Source organism: Sesamum indicum, linkage group LG4 (assembly GCF_000512975.1).
Source record: "Sesamum indicum cultivar Zhongzhi No. 13 linkage group LG4, S_indicum_v1.0, whole genome shotgun sequence".
NCBI lineage: Eukaryota > Viridiplantae > Streptophyta > Magnoliopsida > Lamiales > Pedaliaceae > Sesamum > Sesamum indicum.
The window spans coordinates 14,026,860-14,038,837 of record NC_026148.1 but is presented as its reverse complement, the minus strand read 5'-3'; positions in this window follow the sequence as shown (position 1 = coordinate 14,038,837).

The following is an 11,978-nucleotide window of genomic DNA, read 5'->3' as shown; positions in this document are numbered from 1 at the left end:
TTTTCTCAAATATATATATTTTTAAAAAAAACAGCAAGAGTAAAATAGTATTTTGCACCTACCGTGTAATGGCTATATTATTATTTTTTATTTAAAAAAATATTTATAATTTTTCAAATAACGAGAGAATATTTTTAATTATCTTAATAAGGTTGATGTAATTTGCTGTTAAAATTTCCTCAAATATAATAAAATAATAGATTATTTTGAAAATTTATGTTTTTCTTTTCACTTGATCAGAATTTGATCTGTTTTGACTTCATTAATCTGCGTGATTGTTTGATCAATATTCCCATATTAATATGTACGTTTCGGCCATTACTCTAAATACAAAGTTTCAATATCGATTTTTATTAATTTAAGTATCGAAGGACTTAAAACTTATCCAATTTTCTTGTCGGGTTATAAACTTAAATATTCAAATATAATTTAGCTATTCGAAACGAAATTCAAGAACTTAGACGTAAAGATATATATATATATATACATATATATGATCTAAATATCGATTTCAAATCAATATAAGTTCTAACAATTGTGTTAAACGGCTATCTCTTTTAAAAATTTAAATTGATAAAGAGAAGAATCATTTAATATTTAATATTTTAACACAATTCATAAAAACGGTGGTACTCCCCATACCATTTGACGTGCGGAAGAGCTCAATAATCATCATTATGAATATTATGGTTTTTATGACGCAGTTCATGTGAGTTTATCTATATAATTATATATATATATATATAAAGTTTCTTCATATTTATAAACGACGGTTAATACATAATCGTACCAATTTTTTTTATGAAGTATCCACATAAAAATATCAACTTTCTAGATTTTACATAGTAATTATCACTATGTTACTACAAATAAATTGAGTTTTCGCTACAATATAAATGACCACGGCCTAAAAATCGTGGTAAATCAATACTATTAACTATGTTTAAATAAAATCAAAGAAAAAAATTTAATTTTTACTAAAATTAATCAATATTCGCCATGGTTTTTCTCCATAGCCAAAACATTGCATGGTCTACACTTGCAGAAACAACGCCCAACGACTGTTGCAAAGCTGTGGTTGAGTTATATTTTACTACGATTTTCTTCTTTTAACTATAAATAATTAACCGTAACGAAAAATTATATTCTTTTTATAATGTGTATAAACACAACTATTCATAATCTATATAAATACAAATTCACACAAACGACACCGAAATTTTGTTTTTGATTGTTGATGGCATAGGGGCAAAACCAATGTAAATTAATATATTAGGAATAGAGTGCAAAAGTTGGTCGGATGTGGTCGGTCTGATTTTTGTGTATTGTAATGATTAGTGCATTAATATGAGAAGGAATTAGGACATGGAAAGACGTGGCTACACTTCGCTGCTTTGGAGGTGCACTAACCTAAGTCTTAATTTTAATTATAACTTAATTAATTAATTGCTCATGACCGACATCATTTAATAATTATTATTTACATTTTTATATATGATCTTATTATATGTGCAAAAATATTTTAAAATGTATGTTTGGTATAATTATTTAAGAATAGGAATGCCCATTCTGATTAGATATCCCCTCTGATTCATGGTTTTAGCTATTCTCAATAAATTGTTGGATATAAATATTTTTTATTAAAATTATAGTTCCAAGAGATGTAGTCACAAAATTATACATTATTTTAAATGCCTTAAATATAATAAATGTCAATATAAAATACTTAAATTTTAAATCTTATTAAATATTAAGATGCGGAAGAAAAATTATGATAAAAGAAGTATATATATATATATATATATATTTGGCCACCTAAAACATAGCAAGTGGGAGAACGATATATTTTTATTAAGGTTAAATTACACGACACCCCTAGGTTTGATAGTGGATTTTCTGATGTAAATCGTATTTTATTTTTTATTGCATTGAATATACATGTGTACGTGTATAAAGACGATACCATGTATTTTATTTATGGAAAGATTTTATACACATGGCGTGTGTATGTTGAATGAAGTAGCAGATAGAATACGGTTTGCAACAAAAAACCTGATCCCGAGTTCGGTTAGATACAAGTATATAAGCACCATTCTAATTTATATAATTACAAATACACCCCTTAAAATTATAATTACAATTATAAATACAGCTCATGCTAAACGATAAAATTTTACACAGATATCTCCTGAGGTACATTACACTAACACCCTTTAGGGGGTGTACCATAATTATATAAAAAAATAATAAATATTCATGTAACTAAACATAATCTAAATGCATTTGGTATAATTTACTTTTATTTTAAAAACTGATTAAATATATCAATAAATTCAAAAACACTCGAAACCCGACAAACGACCACAAACATACAAGACAAGCAAAAATTATTGTAAAAAAAACAAAAAAAAAAAAAGATATCCACATATATGAACTCGAACTCAAAAATCTTCTTTCAAATACAGAATTTCGCAATCTCAACCTTACCATTGGAGCAATTAGATCTCGTCGATGAACAACCATCTGAGCTCCGAGGAGTATTGTAGGTTCCGCGAAATGATACTTTAATTAAACAACAAAACAAAAACCAACCACTTTACGTAGGCATCAGAAAATGACACCGTGAGGGGTCAAGTCAGAACCCTTTTTTGGTGTGAACAAAAAGGTCGTTGTTGCTGTTTGTTTGTTTTTTTTTTCTTTTCTATAGTTATTTGGAGGGGTTAATGCAATTTACTCCTATGTGATATTGTAAATGAATAAATTACCTCTTATGAGAAAAATAGTAATTAATCCCCTATATTTTTTTAAAATGAAGTAATATATACCCCAGTTGCTTCATTTAAAAAGACACAGGAGGAGTAGATTGTTGCATTTTAAAAAGCACAGGAAGATAAATTGTTAATTTTTTTTTCATACAAAAATAATTTTTATACATTTACAATATCACAGATGAATAAATTGCATTTTTCCCGTTATTTGAAGTTGGAAGGGATTTAAGAGTACTCCATCTCAGCTCAAATGTCACAAGTTTTGTCCATCCTATTATTTTCTCCCTCTAGCAAAAACTACTTAACAACCACGTACTTTGTACGTGACCTACGCTGTTAAATTGTAGACGAAAAAGTGAACGAGGATTAAAAATGCTCATTTTTATAAAATATGAACTAAAAGTGCTAATTCCGTAATGAATGGGACAAAAAATAAGACAGGTCTAACTTATGGACCAAAAATACTAGTTCCCCATATAGTGACAACCAACATAATTACCTATATTTATTTTGTCACTATAAATATGTGTCGCTAATTATCTATAACAATTACTTGGTCTACACTTCTTGTTACTACCACTATCTTTTGTTGCATTGATTATATTATAATATTGAATTTCAATTTTAAATTTTAATATTCTCCTAAATAATATAAAAAAAGAGTAAATTGAAAAATAAATTATATATATATATATATATATATATTAGCTGGGCAAAGTCCATATACTTGAGGGGCACAAAATAAAAAAAAATTTACCCTATATTTTAATGTGAACACATCAAATATAGTTAGCCCCCCCTACCCCCCCCTCCTGGTTGGGTAATGTTGCTATCAATGTGGGGGGCATATATATGGCCCCTGTCCTATCACATAGGTGCAATCCATTTCACACCACAAAATGTGGACTTTGAATGTGCCCTAATCAAATTATACTTTTTTTTTTTATTTTCATTACATAAATATAAATTAAAAAAAATGAAATTTTATTAGCCTATATAAGTGCACTGTATAGGTATGGTATCAATCATTACTAGGGCCTTTGCCTTCTTGTGGTTAAGGTGCACTACAATATCTAGTCCATGAACAATTACTTATTTTAATTAAAGTATAATAATTACCCATTCATATTCAATGCACTTTAAAGGAATTGAGTGTATTCAATATATGTGATTATCGCAATTTAAAATGAATTTTAATGATGTAATTTATGTCAATTTAAATCTTCCCACATCATCTATATTTTTTGTTTCATTTTTCTAATATAGATTATTCCCCAAATGATTTTAAAATGCATAAGACTTTGAAACGGCTATATGATCAGCCAATAGGATTTAAATAAGATTTAAGTACTCAGAAATAAAGATAAGAGTTCGTTCGGTTCAAATGAGAAGAAAAAGGGAAAGTGAGAGGAGGAAGGGAGGGTAAGAATAATAGTTTTCCTTCAAGTTATTTAATATAATTGAAATGGGAGTAAATCTCAAATACTTCTCCTTGTATGGTATAAGAAAAATAGACTGAGAAGAGATTTTTGTAATTTTACAGATTTACCATTTATTTTTATTTTGTATTAGAAATAAACAAGTTGATATTATAAATAAAATAATTTTTAGTGTACACAAATTTTAAAATCTTGTTAATAAAAATATTTATCAAACAAGTATAAAAATATTCATCAAAATGAGTATTGTTCATTTATTCTAAATTATCAATTTAAATAAAATAAAAATTACTGCCAATGCCCTAAAAAATAAAGAAATTAATTTCAATATCAGCATTTTTATTGGTGATTTAGTTATCTTTTAAAAAAAAATTATGTACTTGTACTATTATTAGCAATGAGAAAAGAATTGGAGAAAGATTATGCATATGGGTATAGAGTAAATAAAAATAAAATATGTACTTTTTTGCCTCTTGGGACTTATTTCTTCGCTTTTCCACTCAATTTTGAACGAACAAAATTAGACGCGAAAGGGGTTTCATCTATGATGTATGGACATAGACATGGAGACACGAAAAATGAAAAAAAATTAGGACACGACACTGTACTGACATGGTTATATATAATATGATATATATTTTTATTGTATATATTCGTAATTTTTCATAAATTAAAATATGTAATATGAAAAATATTAAGATAAAATATAAAATAAGCATGTCTTACATCTATGTTTAATCAATTGTGGCTTAAAAAATATACATAATCAGTTTATTTTAAAAAGAACACAATGAAAAGTTTCTAATAATTTAAATTACTTAAAACATATCTCAAATTTTTAGTAATTTCATCCTAATACTTTTAGTTTAAGGAGATTGAGTTAATTCTTTTTCTTTTTTCTTAAGCCAAAAAGTCTTTTTTTTTTTTTCAAGACAACCCAAATTTTTTTAAAATTGTACAAAAAAAAATCAAAACGTGTCGGACATGGCTATTCCATGGCGTGTCCGATGCTGTTCCGGCACATATTCGAGACGTATTCATGTCCGACACTGTACTGAATAATTTTTTGAAATGTCCGTACATTATAGAATTTTATATACATCTATTTTCACTTCTACTCCATCTATTTTGCCTAACAAAATACTAAACTTATTTTTATACATACATCTTTACTTTTATTTCTCTTATACACCCACTCTCACCCAACCCTTGCAACTAATATATTTCCACTTCCAAGTACCAACACTCAACCAAGCAAAAGATGCCTAAAGTGAGATAATTGTTAACTTTTATTCTTTTATTCTTTTATTTTTGTTTTCATTTTTTCGAGTTACGGATAAAACGTAAGGACAAAATAAGTGTGATATATTTGTCTCAACCACACGTATTGCATTTGCTACATGACTGATTTAGGTCCGACCAGACCCAATCTGAACTAAAATTTTCCCTTAATAATATCTTTCGAAATAGAACGTCCAACTTGTTTAATATAATAGCACTAGTAATCTTTAAAAACTATGGATAGAAAGAAAGAATTATGGAGCAAAAACGAGACGAGAGTTTACCCTAGAAGAGGTTTAGTGACGTTGAAGGTGACAGAAAGATGAACAGAAAAGCCCAAAGCATTACTCAAAACACAGATGATGCCGTAATTATATGATTCCATCAATATTTTAATAAACTAAGCAATACATCAATTCGATAATTCATCAATATTGTATTAAGAACAATAAAATAAAATACATAAACTTACATAAAATGATACAGATATCCACACGACTGATGGAACTCGTTCACATGTATTGGTATTAGATTTTTTGCAATTGAGTAGTAGGAAAATAATATCTGGTAGGTGTAATGGGAAACAAAGCCTATTCCCATGCATGCCTAATTAAACCCAAAAAATCAGAGTATGGAGCACACACAACATGTGTTGTGGGAAATCCAATTTCCACACACTTGCAAATGTTCCCATTGTGATTTCCGAGAAGATATAATAGTCTAAGTTTTGGATAAACCTATTTTTATTCTGATTGCTGCACTTTATTTATTAGCTTCTTAATATAATTAAATAAGAGTTAATTATACTTACATCTCCTCTAAAATTAATATAAAATTATCATTTGAAAAAAAATATTGTTACCTGTATTTTAATGGTCGCGGATTGAAAATTATGGTGATTAATTTATTATTAATTATGATTAAATAAAATCGATATAAAGATATAGTTTATTCACCATATATTTTAGCCACACTAGTAAGAGCTATGATCGACAACCGTTGCATAGCAGTGGTTAATGACCGTTTATTACGATTATTTATTTTTAACCATGACCATAAATATTATATTTTTTTAGGGTAAATTTTTACCAAATTTTTTTTGAAATTATGCATTCACTCTCCCTGATAATTATCCATTTATAACTGTATCCTTTTCATTTTGGATTTGCAATTATAAGTCAGTATTTTTATTCAAGTCCTTGTGGAAAGGGGTGCAACTGTAATTTCACAAACTTTTTGAGAAAAATTATAATTTTATATTTTTAAGAGGCTCTCAGTGTAATAAACCAAATCAAATAATGAAGAAAGTAATTGAATGAATAAAAAATTTGGCCCACATGGAGAAAAAGATGAGGCCATTTAGCCACTGGAAGCAATTAATTTCAATAATATATATATAGAAAAATACAATCAATTTCTTGTGATATCACAAATAAGCTAATTACCCCCTTATTAAAAAAAAATAGCGATTTATCTCCCTATGTTTTTTAAAATACAACAATTTACCTCCCTATATTTTTTAAAATGATGCAATTTACCTCCGATTAAAACTTCGGGGTAATCTCAATCACTGGCAACTACATTAATAATTAATATATTAATCATTAACATCACATAATTATTATCAAATATTTATAATTAATAAAAAATTATTATTAAAATAGACAGATAACTATTAAAAATAGAACAACAATCCACGTGCTAGTGAGATTTAAAATCATAATTAAATTAGATCTAATTAACACATATATAAAGCTCCAATAAGCAACGCCAAAAATACATAAATCAAGACATATATTCGTTCATGATCGCCTTTTTGTGGGAAAAAAAAATATATTTAATTTAATAATTAATTATACTTAGACCTCCTATTAAATTATGAAATTAACTTTTTTTTGGGGTAAATACAATTTTGATTTTCAAATAAATTAAAGTTGCAGTTTTGGTCCTCAAAGTTTTTTCTTTTCATATTTTTAGTCCTTCCATTTTCCTCATTTTTCTTCAAGCTTCAAGAGAGAAAAATACCTAAAAAAATAAATTTAAGCAATAATTTTTTTATATAATCTTAACAAAACATTGTCAATAATTTGTTTGGCCTCAAAAGCAATACCTGAAATATGTGTAATGCAAAATACTGAAGTTATCATATTTATTTTGTCTATAGATTAGAAAATTTAAAAGAAAGTCAAAATAAATAAATAAAAGGTAAAGTTAGGATTCTATAGAATATATATTAAATTCATTCTTTTCGATTATTTCTCTCCTAAAACTTATAGAAAAATAAAAAAAAAATAGGTGCGTTGGACCAAAATTTAAAAAATACCACAAAATGAAAGAAATTCTTTTCTTTCAAATGAAATTTTCGTCAATTTAAATAATTTTTATTAACGAAACAACAAAAAATATCAAGAAAATAATAGTTTAAGGACTAAAATTACAATTTCAAAATATTTTAGAATCAAACCCGCATAAGTGGCTTTGTTTAAGGATTACAATCGCAATTATACCTTTTCTTTAAAAAAAAAAAAATCAAAACTATACTTACATTAATCTCAAATTAAAATTCTCCGTTTCTAATTATATTATTTTTTATAAAATTCAAATAAAAAATACTGACGTCAATAAAAAAAAACAAAAAATACCTAAACTTACAATCAATGTTTGACTTTATTTGGTTTATATGCGTCTCCATGATATGGTTGACTATACTATTTACAAAACAATTATTTTCCGGAAATATTAATATTTAATGCAAGAGTAATAATTAGTGGGTCCCATTAATAACATTCCCCACGTGTCAGATAATGCAGCTGGATTTAGGAATTTAATTTTATTTATATAGTGGGTTTATGCCAAATCAGTCATGTGATGTTAGAAAGATAAATTATTATTTAATTAAAAAATAAATTTAATTTATTATTTATTAAGTTAGTGGAGTATTACATCAAACACATATAAAGAGGCATTTTCAATATTTAACTCCGATTTGAAAGGCCTTGAAAATGATTTCTTGAGTGGGAATGGAATGAGTATTTTTAATTTAAAATTAATTATATTTAGATTCCTTTTATAAATATGAAATTATATTTTTTTTTTGTTTAAAAAGATTTTGAAATTATATTTACCTTCTTTATTAAAATTCTTGATTTACATTTGATTTTATTCGGTTAGGGTTGTGACGGAAAATATTGACGTAAGCATAAAAGATATATAAATTTTTAATTTTGTCCCTCATTTAGTATTTGGGTTAATTATATTTTGTCATCCAAATTATTAACGTTTTTACACTTTGGTATCTATTTTTTTTTTTTTTTGTGTGTGTGTCAATTTACCATGTGTGATGTTTTTCCGGCCAAAAAATCAACAAAAAAATGATTACATATGGCAAAGTGCAAATTTCGCAAAGTTGAGATGGTAAGTCGATATAAAAAAAAAAAAAAAAAGAAAGCTTCAATTGCAAAGGGTAAAAATTTATTATTTTTATGTATATTTTTATATTTATAAAGAGATAAATGTTTATATATATATATATATATATATATATATGGAGTGAAATTAATATTATTTTGAATATGGATAAGAGTTCGAAAATCTGAATATATCTTTGACTGTGAAGATATGTCTAATATAAATATACCTAATAAGTTTTATAATATTTTATTTTATTATAGTAATATAGTAAAATTCAATAAGCAATTTTTAAAATATTATTATTATACAACTTAGTTTGACATATTCAATGAAATATAAGTAATTTTATGCTCCCATGTTCTAATTTTTTATTTTGTTGCATTTTATATTTTTTTAGAAAATAATAATGAAATATTCTGTTTATATGTATTCACGCGTAAGGGTGATTTTGGATTGGGTCAAATTGTAAGGGTTAAAGTTGTGAATTGAAGTTTAAATTTTTTTTATTCAATTTAGAAGTTTCACACACCTAAGAGTGTCAAAAGCGTCGAATTAAATTTATGAGTTTATCTATTTAAATTAGTGTCAAATTAAATATCACATTTAACATAAAAATATTATAATTGGTTAATTAAATTACTAGATTTACTGGATTTCGTCATCATTATAACTAATTTACTCAATTTCATTGGGCCTACTGACCAAATGCTTAATTATGCGTACTGGCGTTTAATTAAATTTTATAGCAGCAAGAAATTCACATAAAATTTATAGAAATATTCAGAAATTATATTTAAGAAGTATTAGAAAATATTATTTAGGAAATATATCGTATTCATTAAAAGAAAATATGAGATTGTCGTAATAATTTAATTTTTGGGATACTATATATTAAGAACGATAATTATAAAGATATAAGGGGTTTGATTAAATGAATTCTTATGACTTGGTTGATAAATTTAATTTTGTGATACTGTTAAGAACGATAATTATAAAGAACACGTTGCTGGCCCAACCGCATCAGAAATTATAAAATCAGCACTTCAGACATATTCTTATAAACTTTAACATCTTATTTAATTCAAACACCTCAATAATTTATTTATTTAGAATAAAATTGGACATCTTATAAATTGTAAAAATACTTATGAGATGTATTAAGTTGGAAGACTTTTTAAATAAGTCAAGCCAAACCTTATCTTAGTGAGATTAATTCTAATTTCATAAAATTGTGACTTTAATTATCATAAAAGACTATAAATTAAAAATGGAAAAAATGCAAGCACCCCCTTGTGATATCGCAAACGAGCAAATTACCCCCTTATAAAAAAATAAATTGCGATTTACCTCCCAATATTTTTTAAAATACAACAATTTACCCCTTGTGATTTTTAAAATGAAGCAATTTACTTCCCTATATAAGGAGGTAAATTGCTTCATTTTAAAAAGTACAAGGCGGTAAATTGCTATATTTTTTCTTATAGAGGGATAATGTGCTCATTTTCAATATCACATGGGGTAAATTGCTGATCACCCAATTAAAAATTGAAGCCATTCATTGTCTTAAAATATTTGAATTGAGCCATAATATATATTAATTGAAAATATTATAGAAAAATATTGAATATGATTCTCAATCAATTAGAGATGAATATTCTGGTCTGATCAATTGTCTTTTGATCCTCTAAGTATTATTAATTTAATTTTGGTATCCATTTTTTTGTTGGTATTAATATTGGCAGAAAAGGTTTCCTCTATTTTACATGTGATAGCTTCGAGTAATAAAGTAATGGTATAAAGATTAAATTTTTTATTATTTGATTCTAAATACTAATTTATGTTCATTAATTACATGAATTAATAAAGATCAATTTAAAATTTCTTAACAATATATCCATTTAAGTTCATTTCATTATTTTATAATTACCCATTTAAAGATTCCACTTAAAAATGATGAAATTTATAAATATGTCTTTATAAAATAATGAAATGAACTTAAATGGGTATTATTTAAATTTCTGTTACCATATTATTTTTTTTTATTCTTTAAGACCCACATAAAAATGATTAAATTTTAAAATAGGTTCTTTATAAAATAATGAAATGAACTTAAATGGGTATTATGTAAATTTCTGTTACCATATATTTTTTTAATTTCTTTTACTATTTTCTAAGACCCACATAAAAATGGTAAAATTTTTAATTAATAGGCCTTTGTAAAATAATGCAATGAACTTAAATGGGTATTATTTTAAATTTATGTTACCATATTAATCTTATCATTTTTTTTTATTATTTTTAAGATCCATTTAAAAATGGTTAAATTTTTAAATAGATCTTTACAATATAATGAAATGAACTTTAATGGGTATTATTAAATTTTTTGTTACCATATTATTCTTATAATTATTTTAAGACCCACTTAAAAATGATTAAATATTTAAATAGGTCTTCGTAAAATAATGTAATTAACTTAAATGAGTATTATTTAAATTTCAGTTACACTATTGTTCTTTTAATTATTTTTAAAATTTCTTAAGACCAACTTCAAAATAGTGAAATTTTAAATGGGTCTTCATATAATAATAAAATGAACTTAAATGGGTATTATTTAAATTTATGTTTCCATATTATTCTTATAATTTCTTTTATTATTTTTTAAGTCCCACTTAAAAATGGTAAACCTTTTAAATAGGTCTTTATAAAATAATGAAATGAACTTAAATGGGTATTATTAAAATTATTATTACCATATTACTCTTATAATTCTTCTATTTTGTGTAAGTCCCACTTTAAAATGGTAAAAGTTTTAAATAAGGTCTTTACAAAATAATGAAATGAACTTAAATGGGTTACTATTAAAATTTCTATTACCATATTATTCTTATAATTTCTTTTATTATTTTTGAATTCCCACTTTAAAATGGAGAAATTTTTAAATAGGTCTTTATAAAATTATGAAATGAACTTAAATGGGTATTATTGTTACCATATTATTCTTATTATTTTTTAAGACCCATTTAAAAATGATTAATTTTTTAAAATAGGTCTTTGTAAAATAATGAAATGAACTACTATT